The 21294-nt window shown below is 46.6% G+C and overlaps 1 protein-coding gene across 1 annotated transcript in view; it reads left to right on the top strand.

Moving 5' to 3' along the window:
- RIMBP2 (RIMS binding protein 2) overlaps positions 1 to 21294 on the top strand; it is a 301313-nt gene that overhangs the window by 17799 nt on the left and 262220 nt on the right. The gene's annotated exons all lie outside the window — the stretch shown is intronic.

The raw sequence follows: 21294 nt of genomic DNA, 5'->3' as shown, positions 1-21294 counted from the left end.
GATACACGCACCCCAGTGTTCATTGCAGCACTATTTACAGTAGCCAGGTCATGGAAGCAACCTCAATGTCCATCAACAGATGAATGGATAAAGAAGATGTGGCACAGATATACAATGGAATACTACTCAGCCATAAAAAAAGAACAAACTAAGGCCATTTGCAGCAACATGGGTGGACCTAGAGGTTATCATACTAAGTGAAGTCAGTCAGACAGAGAAAGACAAATGCCATATGAGATCACTTGTAAGTGGAATCTAAAATATGACATGAACAAAACTATCTGTGAAACAGAAACAGACACACAGACATAGAGAACAGACTTGTGGTTGCCAAGGGAGGCGGGTAGGGGAGGGAAGGATTGGGAGCTTGGGGTCAGCAGATGCAAACTATTACATGTAGAATGGATAAACAACAAGGTCCTACTGTATGTAGCACAGGAAACTATATCCAATCTCCTGGCATAAACCATCATGGAAAAGAATATAAAACAAGAATGTCTACATGTGTGTAACTGAGTCACTTTGCTGTACAGCAGAGATGGGCATGACACTGTAAATCAACTACACTTTAATTTTAAAAAATTTCTGTGGGATTTCAAAGGGCAGGCAGGAAATCATCACGGTTGGAGGCCACTGGCCAGTTTTGCGGAAGGCATAACTCCGAGCTCGGCCTGGGTGCAATCGGAGGTGGGCAGGACGGTCACTCCCTCAGGAAGGGACGCATGAACCAGGCGCCTCCGGGCTCCAGGCCCCCAGCAGGCTGGTACGGCCGTTCATCGGGCCACGTGGGGTCTAAAACAAGGACACAAGCGAACTTATTTACAAAACAAAAATAGACTCACAGACATAGAAAACCAATGTACGGTTACCAAAGGGGAAAGGGGGGGAGGGGGGGAGGGATAAATTAGGAGATGGGGATTAACATATACACACTACTGTAAATGAAATAGATAACCAACAAGGGCCTCCTGTAGAGCACAGGGAACTCTGCTCAATATTCTGTAATGACCTATATGGAAAAAGAATCTGAAAAAGAGTGGATACATGTACATGTATAACTGATTCACCTTGCTGCACAGCAGAAACTAACACAGCACTGTCAATCCACTCTACTCCACTATAAAATAAAAATTAAATTAAAAAAGGAGATGAAACAACTTTTCCAAAGTTACCCAAAGCTAGATTTATCACACACTTCATATGAGCCATGTATCAGTCAGGATGGGTTAGCTTATGCTGCTGTGACAAACGAATTGCAAATCTCAGTGGTTTAAAAATATGTTTATTCTTGAATCATGCTTTTGCCTGTTACAAGTCACCAGGGGGCTCTGCTCATGGTAGTTCAGAGGAACCTGGGCAGAAGGGAGGGAGATCCATTTCAATGCATGTTTCCATGACTGTGGAGGAACAGAGAAACAGAGGAGACAGCAAACCAGAGGTGGCGCTTAAAGCATTTTACCTGGAAGTGACACACACACAAACTGCTCCCAGTGCATTGGCCAAAGCAAGAACGTGGCCCCCTTGGGTCAGTAGAGGGGATGTACATGTACCTTCCTCTCATAAGAAAGGGGGCCAGTTATTGTGAAAAATATGCATTATTTCATTTAATTCTTACAGTGCTACATGTTAGGTAATATTATTTCTGCTTTTTAAATGGATGTATAGTTGATTTACAATACTACGTTACTTTCAGGTATACAGCATAGTACTTCTGTTTCATGCAAGAAAAAACGGAGTTTACACAACACACTTTAGGACACAGAGCTTTGTAGTGGAGGATGTGAGATTCAGACAGCGCCGGGAGAATCTGGAATCCCAGCTCTGAAATTTCAGTCATACCCCACCCAGTGTCTCACCCGTAAATATGTTCCCGGAAGTACACTTGTTGGTTTTTAATACCAAATTTCATTATATATATCTATATGCATATATTACATATATAGTGTAGAATATAATACAGGTATATGATATAAATATATCACTTCTCAGATATGTATTTAAAGAGAAATATAAATTTTGGATCCCACGATTCAAGACGGCATTTTAAACAAAATGATAAGAGGACAAAGTTTCAACGTATACTCGAAATACAAGTGGTAGAACTTCAAAATCAAGTGTAGATATTTGGAAAGGCTAAAGGGCCATGCAGCTCACATATCCCAGAGGTACCGCGAATTGTCTGATAGTCAGGAATTGATGCTGTAAGATTTTTACCTGCTCCCAGTACAGTTTGTTATGTACAGGTAGGAGTTTTACTGCTTTTTAAAAGTTACATTTAGGAAATTGGTTGGGGCATTTGGGTTGATGTGTAACGTGTAATAACTTTTTCAATTTGAAATAGTAGAAAATAGGATCCTGGAAAGCAATTTCCCACCGGGCTTCTGATTTTTTTTCAGGATTGTTGAGACATTAAGTGAAAGATGCTTGTACAATGGAGTGGCATATACGTTACAGTTGAAAAACAGAATAAATTCTTGAGTCTCTGGCATCAAATAAAGGAAGTAAGACATACATGTCTGTGTGTGTGTTTTGGAGGTTGTCTATTTGATTTTGTAAAACAAGGACTAACCAGGACCACGTGTGGGACTGAGACCCCCAGGCGCCCTGAGGAACAACCAAGGCAGAGGCTGGGGGTGGTGGTCGCTGAGGAGTCTGTCACGCATGTTGTGATAAACCAGCGAACAGCTCATTATTATGTTAACTCACATTTGTAGACACGTGTTGGTGATACACATGGATATTCAGTCTATGAAATTATAATGGGACACCCTGGAGTAACCTCCCACGTGAAGCGTAAAATCTCTTGCGTTACCGTGTAATGATTTTCTTTCTCTCCAAAGGCAGATGGGATTAATAGGCTTCACGGATTGACGGTTGTTCTTGAGCACAGGTCACAGACTTCTCTGCTCCCCTCCATGACATGGGTAGCCCATCTTCAGCAGGGAAAGCTAGTCGTCAGCGACTGCTGCGTAACAAACACTCCCAGGTCTCCGAGTCAGGGAAGACAGCACATGGCTTCTCGTATCAGGGTGTGCAGGTCAAGTGAAGCCCAGCAGAGTGGTCCGGGCATGCATGGATGGCTCTGCTTCAGGCTTAGGGTTCAGCGGGGTCTCCTGTAAATGTCTCACCCTGGGGGTTGGGCTGCAGGCAAGGCTGCTGCGGAGGGCGTGGCCATCTTGTGATGGAGCAGAGGCTGAACAAGGGGAAGGTCAACTGTGCCAACACCTTTCATACATCTGATACCGTTATACCTCCGGATGCTTCCAGGGTTGCTGTCAGTTATGCCTGTCCCCCTCGTATCCCCAGAATCTGATAAATCGGTGCCCAGTCCCCTGGTGTCCCCACATCTCTTCTGGTGAGACCTGTTCCCTTAGTCCCCCATCGACCCCCAGACCTCTGTCAGTGTTGCCCATTCCCTGGTGCCACAGGAATCTCTGCGCGATGCTACCTTCTCCACCTGACACACCAGGTTCTTTTTCTGCTTTTGCCAGAAGTTACCTCTTCTGTTGCCCATTCCTCCATGGCCAGCTCTGTGCCATCTTTTTTTTTTTTTTTTTTTTTTTTTGCGGTACGCGGGCCTCTCACTGTTGTGGCCTCTCCCGTTGCGGAGCACAGGCTCCGGACGCGCAGGCCTAGTGGCCATGGCTCACGGGCCTAGTTGCTCCGTGGCATGTGGGATCTTCCCGGACCAGGGCACGAACCCGTGTCTCCTGCATCGGCAGGCGGATTCTCAACCGCTGCGCCACCAGGGAAGCCCTGTGCCATCTTTTATAAAAGTACTACAAAGCTGCTGAGGTCTCCTGTCCCCCGTAATCTATCCAGAAAAGTGTCCAATGGTTTGGGGATTTTGGAATCATAATATCCTTTTTTTTTTTGGTTTTTGTAATTTTTATTGGAATATAGTTGATTTACAATGTTGTGTTAGTTTCTGTGGTACAGCAAAGCGACTCAGTTATACACAAACGTACATTCTTGTTTTATATTCTTTGCCGTTATGGTTTATCCCAGGAGTTTAGATACAGTTCCCTGTGCTCTACGGTAGGGCCTTGTTGTTTATCTATCCTCTATATCCTAGTTTGCATCTGCTGACCCCACACTCCCAGTCTGTTCCTTTCCCTCCTCACCTCCCCCTTGGCAACCACAAGTCCGTTCTCTGTGTCTGTGAGTCTGTTTCTGTTTTGTAGACAGGCTCATTGATATTGAACTGTAGTGGAATCATAGTGTCTTAACCCAGATGCATACTCTGCAGCTGTAGACTTTTTGACCTGCGGGAAATAAACTGTTGACTGCCCCGCACTGACACTGATGTTTCACCCTGGAGCTTCCACTGGTGCCCAAGTCTCACTTTGCTGCTTTCTCTCCCAAGAATCTGTTGGTTTCTCCTCTTCCCAGTCTACGCGTTCCGGTTGCTAGTGTTTCTGGATCGAGCGTGAGGTCTAGGGTGGGCGCCAGGCAGAGGCTGGACCCTTTTCTGTGCCCCACCCTGAGTCAGGCTGGAGAGAATCTGTTTCTGGAACTAGTCTCTCTCTTTAGATCCGTCTTGACAAACGAACCTCACGCACAGCCTCTTGGCTGGTGTTCGCATTTGCCACTCCCCACGGAGTCCTGGGCTCACACCGCCTCCAAGCGCGATCCTTACGATGATCCCGTCAACTGGCTGGACAAACAGACCGGACAGAAGAGCTGCCAGCAAAGCGAGAAGCGTGTGGGAGCAGCTGAGCAATGAGGGGAAGGCAGGCTGGGGCAGCTCGTCCTTTACCAAGTGTAACGGAAATCTTTGCTAGAGCTTTCAATATACTTTACGCTGGGGTCGCATCTTAAATATATCTGCAGCATATTAATGATTAAACAGAAGTGGAAAATGTTCAGTTTGGGGAAGGAAAATAGGAATCTTCAGCTTTAGGCGGGGAACCCTCCCCGTGGGACTTTTGCCTGAATCAGGACTCAAGAATTAAGTCCACAGTTTAAGTGAAAATTCTCTTCTTGTGGGAGGGAGAACAGGAAGGGGGACCCCAAGAGAATATCATGCAGTGTATTTTATCACAACTCTTCTCTGGAGCCTGATAAAAGAGGGAAAGATTTATTGTTATATCAGTTAAAAATGGGTTTGACAAAAGCAATAGAATACACAACTAACAGTGTCTTAAACGAATAAGACTTTATTTTTCCTCACATGAGAAGTAGGCAGCTGCTTGCCATGATTCAATGGCTCAAGGATGGCAAGGCTGTCATTATGAGCCCCCTGGCCTTTCCCTCATGATTGCAAGACCGCTGCCACAGCTCCAGCCATCACATCTCTAATCAGGACAGGAAATAGAATGGGGGATAACACTAACCTCATCCACTCCCCTTTATGAGGAAGGTAAACCTTTTTTCCAGAACTCTTCCTTCCTGACCCCCAATCAGCACAGCTCCTTGGCCGGAACAGCATAACATGGTTACTTCTGCAGAACCTGGGTACATTGCCACCTAAATAAATCGGTATCTTGTTAGTACAGGAAAAAGGGATGAAGGACATTAGAAAGGATTAGCAGCAGTATAGGCCACACCAGCCAAAGCAAAATTTGTACAACGTTCAGCATCTCTCTTTTTTTGTTTTAAGAGAACTACCCATGCTGTGTCTCATCTGGGAAAAGGACAACACACTCTAAAGGCTGCTTTCCACTGGATCCAAAGGTCATAAGTTCCATGGGGAAACCCAGCCCCTGCAGCGGGTACCCAGGGAAGCGAGGCTGGGCAGGCACCCAGAAATCAGTACCTGGGAGATGAAGAGGGGGAGCCCTAGGGACCAACGTGGAGGCCTCAGGGTAAATCCCCTTTGCGTTATTGGCCTGAAAATAAATGAACCCGGAGGGCACGAGCTGCCAGGAGTGAGTCAAAGACAAGAGCTCTGTCCTTGGGGGTGCTTTGGGGGATTTTTGTTCTGCATTTTAAAAAGTCTTATTTTGCCGTAATTAACACTTACAGAAAAGCAGCGAGAAGAGCATAAAGAATGCTTTTATATCTTTTTCTCAGATTCATCAATTGTTTATATTTTACCCCCATTTCTTTATCATTTTATCTATCTCTCTATCTATCTGTCATCTATCTACACATCATCTGTTTATAGACACACACACGTGTGCGCGCACACACACACACACACACACACAGTGGGAGAGGGAGAGAGATTTTCCCTCAGAACCATCTATCTGACAGTAAACTGCAGATACATTGTCCCTTGATCCTGAAGCATTTGCGCGCGTTCTCTAAGAACAAGGACGTCCTCGTACGTGACCACAGTTCGATGATCTGCAGATTTAACACTGATGAGTTAGTAGTATCTGACCCACAGCCCCTATGCAGCTTTGACCGGTTGCCCCCATCAAGCCCTAAACAGCCACTTTCTTCCCTGGCCCAGTGTCCAGTCCAGGACACACTGCATGTTGTCATTATGTCCTTTCAGCTTCCTTTAATCTGGAACAGTCCCCAGCGCCTCCCAGCCTTGTGTGACCTTGACACATGTAAAGAGGACAGATAGGCCAGTCATTCTGAAGACTCTCCCTTGATTCGGGTTTGCTGAGTTTCCTCACCATTCGATTTAGTTTTGCATTTTTGGTGTGATTGCTTCCGAAGTGATGCAGAGGCGATCTCTTAGGGTGTTATCCCACGACACACATGATCTTGGCCTGTCCTTTGTGGGACGATATTTGAGGTTATATAAATATCCCGTAACTTAGCTGTATAATGGGGCTGCATGGTCCATACTTTTTATCAGTAGGGATATCTGATCAAAAAGTTTGGAAACCTTTGACCAGGGAATGCAAACTTTTTCTGTAAAGGGTCAGACAGTAAATATTTTAGGCTCTGCTGGCTGTATAGCCTCTATTGCAGTTCCTCATCTTTGTGATTTATAGCGTGGAAGAAGCCATAGACATATGAAAACAAATGAGTTAGGACAGTGTTCCAGTAAAGCTTTATTTACAAAAACAAGTGGTGGGCCAGATTTAGCCCATGGGCCACAGCTTGTTGACCTGTACCTTGTACCACTGTCAGTGATCTACCCCTAAAACCCAAGAATTTTCCCTTATGGGTGATATTCTTACTTTATAGGGTCTGACCTCGAAGCTTCAGGGTATTAATTTTTGGTGCATAGATTTTCAAAGGGTGCATCAAATTATGTAGCAGCTGATGTACAATCTCCAAGTTGCTGTGACATCAACTGAGGTTTGAAAGGCCAAGTCCCCTTTAGTTCTTCTTAAAAAAGTTTATTTATTTATTATTTATTTGGTGGCACCGGGTCTTAGTTGCGGCAGGCGGGCTCCTTAGTTGCGGCGTGCATGTGGGATCTAGTTCCCTGACCAGGGATTGAACCCGGGCCCCCTGCATTGGGAGCTTGTAGTCTTAGCCACTGCACCACAGGGAAGTCCCTCCCCTTTAGTTCTGTCAAGAAGTTTTCCCCTAGAAACTGTCAAGAAGGACCCCAGCCAGGAACCATGATTTGTTTGCTTTGCACACTTTGAGGTTAACTGAAATTATTTTTGGTGGGGCTTGAACTCTCCCAATTACCACTTCCCACATGGATGGGTTCACTTGACCCTGAAATCATGTTTCTTTCCCTCCCCTTTGTGAAGTGTTGACAGTTAGGGAATCGCTTCTAGAATTCCTATCTCTTGTAGGCATAGAATTGGAAATCCCAAGTGGAAAATTAACCAAATCAGGATGTTTATATTTAGTGCCCCAATTAGCCACATTCCAAGGAAAGAACCTCCGTCATTGTTAAGGCTATAACTCCAAGGAATTTGATCGCTTTGGAAGGATGTAGTTATTAACTTAATTTGTTTAGCTCTGTTTGGTTCTGCGGATTGGGTATCTGGCCTGAAACAGGCAGGCCAGTTCCGGATCACAGTGTTGTACTGGTAGCTGATTCTGGGAAGTTCAAGAGCCCCACGTTTCTCGTTCTAAGCTACTTGTGGGGGATGGGTGTAAGCAATGTCCTGGGAAAGTAGGCTTGAGCATTGGTTGGCGGCAGTCTGTTGGTTTATTTCTCAAGGAGGGAGGTTTGTGGAAGATTCCCATGAGGGACTGGTCTGCGATTACTACCCCCCAGTGGTAATATACCCTTCGGACTGGTTCTACTAAGAGCGGGTCCCCAGTGGAGAAAGCAGGGGTGTCAGCTCCCTTTTAATCTAACAGGGAGGGTCGTGGTGACGGAGAAGTAAAGATTTGTATCTTCAACCACCTCTCCGTACCTTGATTTTTTTCCTTTCCATAGGGGATCGAAACTTAGTTTTAGAAGTTAAAATGGATGCTTCATCCTGTGGCTTTGATTTCTGAGTTTTTGGAATTGTCCAGAAAAAACTGAGTTGATTCCGTTAAAAAACCCAGCTACAGGGCTTCCCTGGTGGCGCAGTGGTCGAGAGTCCGCCTGCCGATGCAGGGGACGCGGGTTCGTGCCCCGGTCCGGGAGGATCCCACGTGCCGCGGAGCGGCTGGGCCCGTGAGCCGTGGCCGCTGAGCCTGCGCGTCCGGAGCCTGTGCTCCGCAACGGGAGAGGCCACAACAGTGAGAGGCCCGCGTACCGCAAGCAAAAAACAAAAACAAAAACCCAGCTACAGATTCTCTCATCCCAAGAGAAAGTTCTTTTCACAAGACAGCTGAGAGCACCCAGAAAGAGAAGAGAATCGTCTTAGGAGGAAAGGTCAGACTGGAGTCACGTGTTAGAGACAGGGTGGGGTCAGATGGAGGTCAAGTTCGGGGGGGGGGGTGTCTGTCTCCTGGGGTTTCTGCCAGGAGGTCTTCTCTGAGGAAAGGGGTCCCTTGGTTTGTCTCCCTCCCCACGGGGACACATCTGTTTTCCTTCTTTCTCTGTTGTATGATATGCTGTATCTACGTGATCTGCCCGTAAGTTTGGCAGGGGTCAATGGTCTTACGTCATGTGACTCAGCGCTCAGAAACTCACATGCTCCCAGGGGCCAGGCAGGCGGGCTTGAGGCGGGCAGGGGAGCTGGTGACCTGAGAAAGGCGAGCACACACTGCTTACACTGTCAACTCTTGACCTCAGGGCATCAGGGCCCCTGTCCGTCAACCTAGTTTTTCAACAGAAGTCAGAAATCTAGATTTGCATACGGTTTAAAAAATCGTGTCATCACATTCAATTTTAAAAGTTTATGGGCCCTTCCCTGCCGGTCCGGTGGTCAAGACTCTGCCTTCCAACGCAGCGGGTGCAGGTGCGATCCGTAGTCGGGGAGCTAGGCTCCCACATGCCTCGTGGCCAAGAAACCAAAACATAAAAACAGAGGCAACATCGTACCAAATTCAATAAAGACTCTAAAAAAAAAAATGGTCTACATCAAAACATAAATCTTTGGAAAAAAAGTTTAGGGACCGAACACAAATAACGGAGGCCTCGGGGCAATCACAGAGACCGTGACGGGGGTTAGGGGGTCTGACATCATTTCTCCACTGAGAGCTTGGCCGATACCCTCCCCGTGGGCTGGACCCAAACCCCATCCCGTCTGTCTCAGGCTGTGCAAGTTTGACGGTGGTCACGTGTCGTGTCATCGTGACCCGTCGTGGGCCGGGGACGTGGCCTTGTGAGATCAGCATCCTTGTTGCTATTTGCTCAAGATCCTCTGTTTTAGGAACTTTGGGAATTCAGCTCGGGTGCACACTCAGCCTCGAGCTCTCCGCTGAGTCCTCCTGTTCCCCCTTTATCCAGGACCCCAATGGGGGCCGTGAGCGCCCGCGGCCCGCCGGCGTCCCTAGTCGTGCTCCCACCGTGGTGCTGCCAGGCCAGGAGTGTAACAGGGTGACTCAGGTCCGGGTAACCCTTTATCAGTCTTCTCTGTCACTTTAAATGAAACTGCCCACCGGAGACCGACGCGGAGTTAAAATAATGGGAAGACAGCAGATGGAAATGCAGATGCCCGGTGTGTCCTGCAGAATCAGAAGATGAGGTTCCCACAGGGTGACCCTGCAACAGCCCCCCACACTGACCCCCACCTGGTTGCCCTCAGCCCATCCTGCACGCCCAGGTGTCCTTGCTAAGTGGCTCCGGGGGGGGGGGCTCAGCCAAGGTGGGGGGCATGGGCCAGAGATGGGGCAGCAGAAGCAGAGAGAAGCCAGCGGTTTCTCCCAGTGCCCTGCTTTGAGACACACGTGTGGCCGTGGCCGTGTGTCTGTGGCTTCAGCTCCCACCAGACACTTCCTCCTTTTGTGGCCCCGACCTCTGGGCAGCAGCTGTGTCCTGGGGGCCTGGCGAGGCCACCTGCTCCCTGCCACCCGTGCTGGGCGTGGCAGTGACTCCTAACTGATGCTGAGCTCACGGTCCCTCACTGTTATGGGTTGGACTGTGTCCCCCTAAAGTCACAGGTTGAAGTCCTGACCCTCAGTACCTCCGAATCCTGGTCCAGTCTGACTGGTGTCCTTACAAGAAGAGATTAGAACACAGACACGCACAGAGGGAAGACACGGGAAGAACACGGGGAGAACACAGGGAGAAGACAGTCGTCGACAGGTCGAGGAGAGAGGCCTCACCTTGCTGACGCCCTCATCTGGACTTCCAGCTTCCAGAATGGTGAAAAAATACATTTCTGTGGTTTACGCTACCAGTCTGGGGTACTTCGTTATGGCAGCCCTAGCAAACGAATGCACTCACCGTACTCTATTGGGCAGTGGATGCTAGTTTCCTTCTATTAACTTAGTACCTAACTATTAACACTATGCCTCGTTCTTATTGTTTATGTTGTAGTAGAATTTTTATCATTTTTATTATAGTAGAATAAAACGAAAGTGACATATTTTAAATACCCATGTCTGTATTAAAAGTAGGAGCCTAGATGTCCGTTGACCGAGGAATGGATAAAGAAGACGTGTGTTTTATATATATCTATATATCTCTCTCTCTATATATAAATGGAATATTACTCAGCCATAAAAAGAATGAAATAATGCCATTTTCAGCAACATGGATGCATCTAGAAGTTATTATAGTAAGCAAAGTAAGTCAAAGACAAATATCATATGACATCACTTAAATGTGGAATCTAAAATACAACACACATGAACGTATCTATGAAACAGAAACAGATTCATACACATAGAGAACAGACTTGTGGTAGCCAAGGGGGACGGGGGGAGGGGAGGGATGGATTGGGAGTTTGGGGGCAGCAGATGCAAACTATTATGTATAGGATGGGTAAACAACAAGGTCCTGCTGTACAGCACAGGGAACAGTATTCAATATCCTGTGATAAATGAGAATGGAAAAGAGTATGAAAAAGAATATATATGAATATCGGAGTCTCTGCTGTGCAGCAGAAATGAACACAGCACTGTAAATCAACTCTACTCCAATAAAATAAAATAAAAAGGTCGGACGACGTGGATCTGTACTGGGAACCTGTTTCTCACCCTCAGTCCGTTTGCTCCGTGTAAGCATCTGACTCTGCAAACCCTGACTTAAACTTCAGGCTGTTCTGTCGATACTAAAGCAGCATCTACGGAAGATCAGCACGTTTTATCGTAGCTTGCTGGGTTCCCTGATTTTCTGGACCATCTCTGTGCTCGGCAAGATACACAGTTTCGAAATTCCTGATAGGAGTTTCCCAACCAACTAAAAACACAGGCACAAACTCACTCTCTACTCCTTGCCTCTGCTCCTGCATGGGGTACTCTTAAATATTTTTTCACGGGAGCCAACAAAGAGGAGGTGAAACGATTCACGGCTGCCTAAGACAGCCTGAAACATCCCCCATCCAGGCCCCTTCAGGGGCCATCAGTGCCTTGAATTGCGGGGTGTCAAGCAACGCTCTCTGTAAGCTTTTGGAGCAATTCCAGCCGCTGGAAACCACTCTCGACGGGGACTCCAGAGAAACACGCACTCAGAGCAGGAGAAAGGTAAAATGGGAGAAACCACGGCTGGGATCTTTGGGTCTGAGCATTCTGTCTTAGCGGATGTGAGAACAGGGGCTGAGCCGGGGAAGGGCCAGGCCAGCGGGTTCTCGGCAGGTCCTTTGGCTCCTCTGCTGGGGTTGGACAGTGATGATGCTGGGAAAACGGCAGCCTCCCCCGAACCCGCCACACCTCCCTCCCGCCCGTGACTTCTTTTTTTTATTGGCTGCGTTCGTTGCTGCGTGTGGGCTTTCTTTAGTTGTGGCCAGCGGGGGCTTCTCTTGTTGCAGAGCACGGGCTCTAGGCACACGGGCTTCAGTAGTTGTGGCTCGGGGGCTCAGTAGTTGTGGCTCACGGGCTCAGTAGTTGTGGCACACGGGCTCAGTTGCTCCGCGGCATGTGGGAATCTTCCCGGACCAGGGCTCGAACCCGTGTCCCCTGCATCGGCAGGCGGATCCTTAACCACTGCGCCGCCAGGGAAGCCCCCCTGCTGTTGCTTCTGACACGGGAGCCCCAGCAATCTTGCTGCTTCTTTCCAAGATTCCTTCTCTCTACACCGGCTTCTTTCTTGGCCCTTATTAAACTCTGTAACCTTGGAGTCAGTGGAGGAGAAGGGGGTGTGTGACTTTCTGGCCCCGAGGCATGGCCCTCCCACCCGGGGACTATTGGGGCGACCTTCTGAAAACGGAGGACGTCAGGTTGTGCGCCTGTGCTCAGAACCTCCAGTGGCTGGCATCTCACTCAGAGAAATAAGAATTCTTGCCACGTCTAATGAAGTGCACACGGTAGGGCTCTCCCCCCACCTCCAGCCGCCGTGCTGTGCCCCCTCCCACAGCCCTGGGCCCTGTGCGCCCCCCAGCCCCCCGCCTACGCCAGTCCAGCTGTGTCCTCACCTTCCCACTGCTGTGCCCACCTGGAGGTGCAGCTCATCTGCGTCTTCTTCCCTCCCTCGCCTGAGCTCTCTGCTCTGCTGTCGCCTTCTCAGGGTGGGGACATCGTGACCCCGCCAGCCCCCCTCAGCTGCCTCAAGTGTCTGTTTTCTAAAAATATCTAGTTATTGATTTGGCTGCGCGGGGTCTTAGTTGCAGCCGGCGGGATCTAGTCCCCCGACCAGGGGTTGAACCCGGGCCCCTGTGTTGGGAGCGCAGAGTCTTAACCGCTGGACCACGAGGGAAGTCCCAAGCTTCACGCGCCTTTGTGGCACCACCGCAGCCCACGTTCCAGGTTCCTGATCTCTCTGTATCTGCGCCGTCCCCCTCCTTGTCCTGAGGACGCATGTACCGTGAGAGCAGGGGCTGGGTCTCATCTGGGCTGTGTTCCAGGCGCCTGGAGCAGGTCAGGGTGCACAGGGAGGGCTGGAAAGGATTCCTCGAGGGAGGAAACGCCTTGGGTGGATGCATTTGAACAGAGACCAGGCCGATCCTGAGATACCTGCTGAGGGCGTGGAAACACCGATGCTCCCCCCCGGCTCCTCACTCTGCGGCTCAGAGCCGCTGGCGGGGGTCATGATGTCTCCAGGCAGGGTTTCGGGGTGCTGGAACACTCCCTGCAGCCAGGGGTTGTCCAGCCCTCTCCTCTTCTCCGTCCGTCTGTCTGTTTCTCTCTCTCAGAGCCCCTTTCTCCAACAGAAGGAGGCTCGGGTGTCTGCTGTGTGCTGGACAGCAGCTTCCTAAGCATTTCCATAAAGGCACAAAGAGGCTGCCTGAGCGCATGCCCTGTGGGCCGTGGCCTGGCCACTGTGCCCTGAACGACTGGTTTTTCTAGCGCGGGAAGTATTGCTAGGTCGTCTGAGCCGGGGCTGCCGTGGCTGCAGAGATGACCAGCAGCCGTGTCTGCGGGAACCAAGCAGGCGCGAGTGTGGCCTTCACCGTGCTCAGGCTGGGCCACCAGGACAGGCTGGGTGGAGGGGCTGCTTGGGCTTCCAGACGCCTGGGGTGCGTCCAAGCCTCACATGCATTTGAACCTTCCATTATTCACGTGGGAAGCGTCGTTTCGGTGGATCACCAAGGGTCACTTTCGTCTTAGCTGCTTTTTTGCTTATCTTTCTATTGCAGTAGTTTGGTGTGTTCAGTCTTTAGGTTTGTACAGGATTATGGGGTAAACCTGATGCAAAGAGTCACAGTAACACATATCAAATCTAGTGTAAGTGTTTTAGAGTTTTATACTACCCTGCATTACCTCTATCCCTATTCAATCCAGTAGCTAAAGTAAAACGAATGTTAAATAATGAGCATGTTTTCCATTATGTCCTGTGTGTGTGTATATACACACATACAATGCGTGTATATATATATATATATACACATACATATATTAATTTACTATATATTTATTGCATAACATCTTTTTAATAATCATGTTTTAAAATATCTTTATTTAAAATTTTAAATACAGCTAAATTTACCCATTTTAGGTTTACAGTTCATTGAGCTTTAGTAAATAATAGCACTTGGAGTAAAAAAGAAAGCAGTATCTGCACTTGGTAAACAATTCACACTGCACCAAAGTAAAAGAGAGCTTTCACTCTCAAAACCTTAGTCCCTCGTCTGTCTTTCAAGAGGCAACCACTCATACGTTGTAAGCTTTCTGAAACAGTCTGTGCATGTATAGATGTTCCTTTATTATATGCAGGCTAGAGAATGCATACACACTATTTGCTTTTTTCTTTCTTCACTTAATATGTTTTGGAGATTGTATTGTGGCAACACCTCACCATTTTTTTTTACTGGGGGGTGCTGAGCTGTGTATATACAGCCTTTGCCAAGTTTTCAATTGAACTGTAGGTCTTATTGATTTGTAAGAGCTCTTTTTATATTAAGGAATTTAGTCCTTAGCTTGTCAAGAGGCAGATTTACATGAAGCCAGTGAAGGCTAAGCTTCAGTTGTCCTCACCTGCACAAACCCTTAGAAGACTCTGAAAGGATCCTAGCAACGTGTTCACAAAACTTACTCAGCTAAGTTATTTTAACTGCAGTCATTTAAGACAATTATATCTTTTCATTGAGAGTTTCCCTCATGCTCGTTTTGTTAGACAGGCTGTGGGCATTTTTGACATCTAGCTAAGAGAAAGTCCAGTTAAGATTACATTTAATTTGGGTTTAATGATATATGTTAAATGGGTTTCTGCCATTTCTGGGTATAAATTATCACTGGCCATCATGGTATGTGATGGCTTCCTGGAATACATCTATTGCCCTCCATACTGAATTATCCTTCATCACCCTGTGTAGCCAAAGGTCATATCATAGTGTGTGCAGATCTTAGGCATTTGGCACTGGAAGCCTGTGGGGAGTGGGTGAGAGAAGAGGTTTGAAATGTACAGAGATGAAAGCCAGTCCCTGGAAGATTCTTCCAGTTCTCAATGTACAGCTGTAAGCAGAGAAGCCTTTTTCACCAATGCATGACCAACAGGAAGTTTTCCTGTCTGAAATATCCTCAGTACTCCAGCCAAAACCAATATAATCCATCGTACATTTTGTTTTCTTTTTTGATGGTAATCAAATCAAATAAAGTTGATCAGAATTCCTCTTCATTTTGGACACATCCTAGAATAGTAGTTCAGGAACTACTGTTAAAGTTAGTTGTATGTGGAATAAATTTGGGCATATATCTGGACAAAACTATAATGCAAAAAGATACATGCAAAGAAAACTTGAAAAGAAAACTTAAAAAAATTTTTTAGATACTTTATTTTTTTTTAATTGAAGAAGAGTTGATTTATAATGTTGTGTTAATTTCTGCTGTACAGCAAAGTGACTCAGTTATACACATATATACATTCTTTTTTATATTCTTTTCCATTGTGGTTTATCCCAGGATATAGGATATAGTTCCCTGTGCTAGACAGTGGGACCTTGTTGTTTATCCATCCTAAGTATAATAGCTTTTGCCTCTACCAACCCCAAACTCCCAGTCCCTCCATCCTCTTCCCCCCTCCCCCTTGGCAACCACAAGTCTGTTCTCTATGTCTGTGGGTCTGTTTCTGTTTTGTAGAGAAGTTCATTTGTGTCATATTTTAGATTCCACCTATAAGTGATATCATACGATATTTGTCTCTTTCTGACTTACTTCACTTAGTATGATCATCTCTAGGTCCATCCATGTTGCTGCAAATGGCATTATTTCATTCTTTTTTATGGCTGAGTAATATTCCATTGTATACATGTACCACATCTTCTTTATCCATTCATCTGTCGATGGACATTTAGGTTGTTTCCATGTCTTGGCTATTGTGAACAGTGCTGCTATGACCATAGGGATGCATGTATCTTTTTGCATTATAGTTTTTTTGTGTGTGTGTGTGATATGCAAGCCTCTCACTGCTGTGGCCCCTCCCGCTGCGAAGCACAGGCTCTGGACGCGCAGGCCCAGCGGCCATGGCCCACGGGCCCAGCTGCTCCGCGGCATGCAGGACCCTCGCGGACCGGGGCACGAACCCGCGTCCCCCGCATCGGCAGGCAGACCCTCAACCACTGCGCCACCAGGGAAGCCCTGCATTATAGTTTTGTCCAGATATATGCCCAGGAGTGGGATTGCTGGAACATATGAAGAAAATTTTTAAACTACCAAAAAAACTTTAAAAAAACCCCAAATTTGGGCTTCCCTGGTGGCGCAGTGGTTGAGAGTCCGCCTGCCGATGCAGGAGACACGGGTTCGTGCCCTGGTCCGGGAGGATCCCACGTGCCGCGGAGCAGCTAGGCCCGTGAGCCATGGCCGCTGGGCCTGCGCGTCCAGAGCCTGTGCTCCGCAACGGGAGAGGCCACAACAGTGAGAGGCCTGCATACTGCAAAAAAAAAAAAAAAAAAAAAAAAAAACCCCAAATTTGATGAATTATGCTGGGAAAGAATTTTTCTTTTATTCTCTCAGAATAATGCCACAAGATCATTGTCATATGGAGAGGTCATTAAACATTACACAGCTAATAAAATGTACAAAAAAAGGTATTATAGAGGTGTCTCAGGCACTTAATTGAACAAACGTAATATTATTTTTCTAGATTTTGTGATATTTATGGGATTCATTAGCTTTTTAAAGTCTGGAATTTGTTGTGATTTATTTTCTCATTCTTTAGATGTGATCATGTTTGTACCATTTTGTACTGGTGGGTTTGTTTTTTGTTTTTATTTTTCTTAAACAGGGTCCCCAAGTTGAACCAACCCCAGGTCCCGCAAAACCTGGACCCATACCTGAGTCTGAAGTTCGTGTTGCAAATATTTTATCCTGGTTTGTAACTTAGCTTTTGATTTTATTTATGACATCTTTTTTCACTGTGCAGAAGTTTTAAATTTCCATGTTGTCAAATTTAATCAGCCTTTCCTTTCATCATCCCTGATTTCCTGTCTTGGTTAGAAAGTCCTCCTTCATTTTAAAGTAATGAAAAAAATTCATGATTTCTTCAAAAATGTCTAATTTTTCCTTTATGTGTTTAAATACTTGATTCATCTGGAATTGATTTTTGTGTAAGAATTTAAAATATTTTCCCATTTTCGGAATAGCATATATTGAATAATCAGCCTTTTCTTATTGATTAGAAGTGACACTTTATCATATAGTAAATGCTGTTATGTGATAGGATTTATTCACCCAAGTCTGTTCTATTGATCTAGCTGTTCATGCGTCAGGACCAACAATTTTATTTATATATAATGTCTGGTAAGGCTGGTATTCTTTCCTTACTCTTTTCTAACCTAAGAATTTCCAGGTTATACTTTTGTGCGTTTATCTTCATACAAAGTTTAGAATCAGCTTCCATAGGTCTAAAAAAATCCTGCCTGTATATCTTGTGAAGTCACATTAGTTTTTAAGATTGATTTAGGGAGAATTTTATAGAACTTAAGCATCCCATCCAAGCATAGGGTATACTTTTCTCTTTATTCAATTTTCCTGTTTTGTTCGGTTTTCTTCATATATTTCTTACATATTTCTGGTTCAGATCATTCACAGGAATGCTTTTCATTTTGCATGCTGCTCCTGTAAATGGGATTCTTTTCCCTTTCCAGCATATTTCCTAACTGGTTGTTCTTTCTATACAGGAAAGCTATTGATCTTTACGTATTATTAATATTAAATGCAACAATGTACGATGTTTTTCTGGGAACAAAGATAATATATGACTGTGTTCTGTCAAGGAGCGCATGAGGAATGCTGCTATTCCGCTGTATTCTGTACTATTCCATTCCGTTCTATTCTTATTTGTAACAGTTTCTCGGGTCACGTGGGTTTTCCCAGTAGAACATCGTAACATCTACAAAAGCGACTTGAAAGCGACTTAGGTGAGCACACCTCACTGCTGGCCTTGGAACTGGCCTAGTGGAAAGCCCCCTGTGCTTTGTGGCAGCTCAGGGCCTGCTAAGCCCCTGATGTTCAGGACGTATTCTTAGCTCCACGACGATTGTAGATTCTGCTGCTTTAATGCTGAACCCTCAGAACCACATTGCAGCCAACACCTGGCATTTCCTCGGAGAGCTGGTCCAAATGTGCTTTCTCCGGCTCAGCTGTGCTTTCTCCATATATACAACTGGAAGGCTCTGGACAGCAGTTATGCAACTTTGCATCTGGTGCTTCTCTGTCGTCCTGCAAACGCTCTTTGCATTCGGGATCAGATAAACAAACGGCGTGTTATTTATGGCAGCTCTTAACAGCTGAACAGGCCCGGTTAATGGCGATGCCTTTGTGGGGTCTGTTTTCTGAGCTGACCTCCAATAAGTGTCAAAGGGGTGAGCGCTTCTTTGAGTTTTGCAAGGAAGCGAGTCTTGGCCCCGGTAGCCCATCTTCCAGACCTAGGCGGTCCTTTCCCGCTGTGTCTTTATGCCCGCGTCTTCACAGAGGCAGCATGGCTTCCTCTACATCCCGAGTTACCCAAGAGCCTGCCTATGAAATTCCCTGCTTTGCTGCATTTTCCAGTGTCTGAAGCCCAGAATTCACCTCGTTTTTGTGAAGTTAGAACATGGTACCCAGAGGTGGAATCACTGCCTTCCCTTTCTTTTCTTTCCTTTTTTTAAAAAATTTTATTGAAGTGTGGTTGATTTACAATTTTGTGTTTAATTTCTGCTGTACAGCAAAGTGACTCAGTTTTATATATATATATATATATGTATATATATATATATATATATTCTTTTCCATGATGGTTTGTCACAGGGTATTGAATATAGTTCCCTGTGCTGTACAGTAGGACCTTGTCATTTATCTATTCTACATATACTAGTTTGCATCTGCTAATCCCAACCTCCACTCCATCCCTCCACCAACCCCCTCCCCCCTTGGCAACCACAAGTCTGTTCTCTACGTCTGTGAGTCTGTTTCTGTTTCACAGATGGGTTCATTTGTGTCATATTTTAGATGCCACATATAAGTGATCTCATATGATATTTGTCTTTCTCTATCTGACTTATTTCACTCAGTGTGACAATCTCTAGTCCATTCATGTCGTTGCAAATGGCATTATTTCGTTCTTTTTTATGGCTGAGTAATATTCCTTTGTCTGTATGGACCACATCTTCTTTATCCATTCCTCTGTTGGTGGACACTTAGGTTGCCTCCATGTCTTGGCTGTTGTGAATAGCGCTGCAATGAACACAGGGGTGCGTGTGTCTTTTCGAATTAGAGTTTTGTCTGGATGTGTGCCCAGGAGTGGGATGGCTGGGTCATGCGGTGGCTCCGTTTTTAGTTTTTTGAGGAACCTCCATGCTGTTCTCCGTAGTGGCTGCACCAACTTGCCTTCCCAGCTGCCTTCCTTTTCCGGTTGGACAGGGGCGGTGTCCTCTCCCGGCCTTGGCGTGCCCGGTCCTCTAAGTGGGCTCGCACAGAGACCCTCGGGTGAGCAACTCCCACTGACATGAGAGCCTGTGAGAATGATTCCGGAGTCTTAACAAGGCCGGTTCAAGTGGCCGTAGCCCGGCGTGCGGAGGATTCAGCATCTTGAAAATATGTGCTTTTGTAGGTGAAATGTTTCAGAACCTTGGACTTTAGGCCTGTCTGATCTGTGGATTGCTTCAGAACAACCTGCTGAGGAAAGAGGGGGAGAGAGCCATATTCATACCATCGAACGGCCTTCTCAAAGAATGGGTTCTTTCTAACGGGGAAGAGCTTTATTTTCTTCCGCCAACCCTATTCTTTTTCTCCCGTGATAGCCCCCTGGGTGGACGCTCTCTAAGAAGCAGATGCGATGCTTTTGTAGCTGAGGGAACAGACCGACGTGCTCAAGGTCACACAGAGTCAGGATTTAGACCTTGGCCAGCCTGACTCCCAATTCACGTGCTTTTTTCTTTGTTATTTGAGATGAGGAGTCACGTAACATAAAATTAGCCGTTGTAAAGTGAATAATTCAGTGGCATTAGTGCCTTCACAGTGTTGTGCAACCACCACCTGTGTCTAATTCCAAAATGTTTTCACAGCCCCCAGGGGAAACCCTGTGCCCGTCGGCAGCCCCTCCCCCTCCCCTCCCTCCCCCTCCCCCAGGCCCAGGCGGCCATGCCACTCATCTCCTTTCTGCCTCTGTGGCTTTGCCTGTTCTGGACATTTCATCTACATAAAGTCATGGGACACGTGGTCTTTTGTATCTGGCTTGTTTCCTTACCAGCCTGGTGTCAGCTAACCTGCACTGCGCCCTGTGTCTGTGCTTCCAGCCTTTTGACGGCTGCGTAGTATTCCACGGCCTGGACGGACCACTTCTGTGGGTCCGTCTCCCCGTCAGCGGGCATTGGGTTGCCTCCACCCACTGGCTGTTGTGAAAGGAGCTGCTGTGAACAGGGGTGTACAAGCGTTTGCCTCCTCTTCCCTGGTCGTGGTTACGGGGAACTGATAGCTCTGCCCGCAGAAGGAAAAAGGAAATGGTGTACGCTTCACAAAGAGAGTTAAATGTCAAGTTCCCATATGACCTGTTAATTTATATTCAATAACATTAAAGAGCAGCATTTGCAAATTGCTTCTGTGCCTAGTATTTTGGAGTTTGGTGACAAATTTATGATCTTGACCCTCATAATTAAATTACTTTATTCTAAAAAAAAAAAAAAAAGGAAATGGTGGGGCGGTTTGCTTCCCCTTCCTGAAAGGGGCACAGAGCTCTTGGTCCAACAGAACGTGGATGGCACTAGCGTACACAGAGCTGTAGGAAGCCTTCCGCCTCGCAGGCAAATTCAGACGCTCTCCATCCTCGGGAAGCGAAAGTGGGTCCTGATTAGGAAAACTTCTGTTCCACCTGTGTACCATGATGACACAGAAGTTGTTTGGGGAAGGAGTGTCCTTCTGGGCAGTTAGCTTTTTATTTTTTATACTATGTTTATTTAATTAATTAATTAATTAATTAATTAATTTGCGCTATGCGGGCCTCTCACTGTCGCGGCCTCTCCCGCTGCGGAGCACAGGCTCCGGACGCGCAGGCTCAGCGACCACGGCTCACGGGCCCAGCCGCTCCGCGGC

Source organism: Kogia breviceps, chromosome 15, assembly GCF_026419965.1.
Source record: "Kogia breviceps isolate mKogBre1 chromosome 15, mKogBre1 haplotype 1, whole genome shotgun sequence".
Classification (NCBI taxonomy): Eukaryota; Metazoa; Chordata; class Mammalia; order Artiodactyla; family Physeteridae; genus Kogia; species Kogia breviceps.
This window is presented reverse-complemented; position numbering and strand designations above follow the sequence as displayed.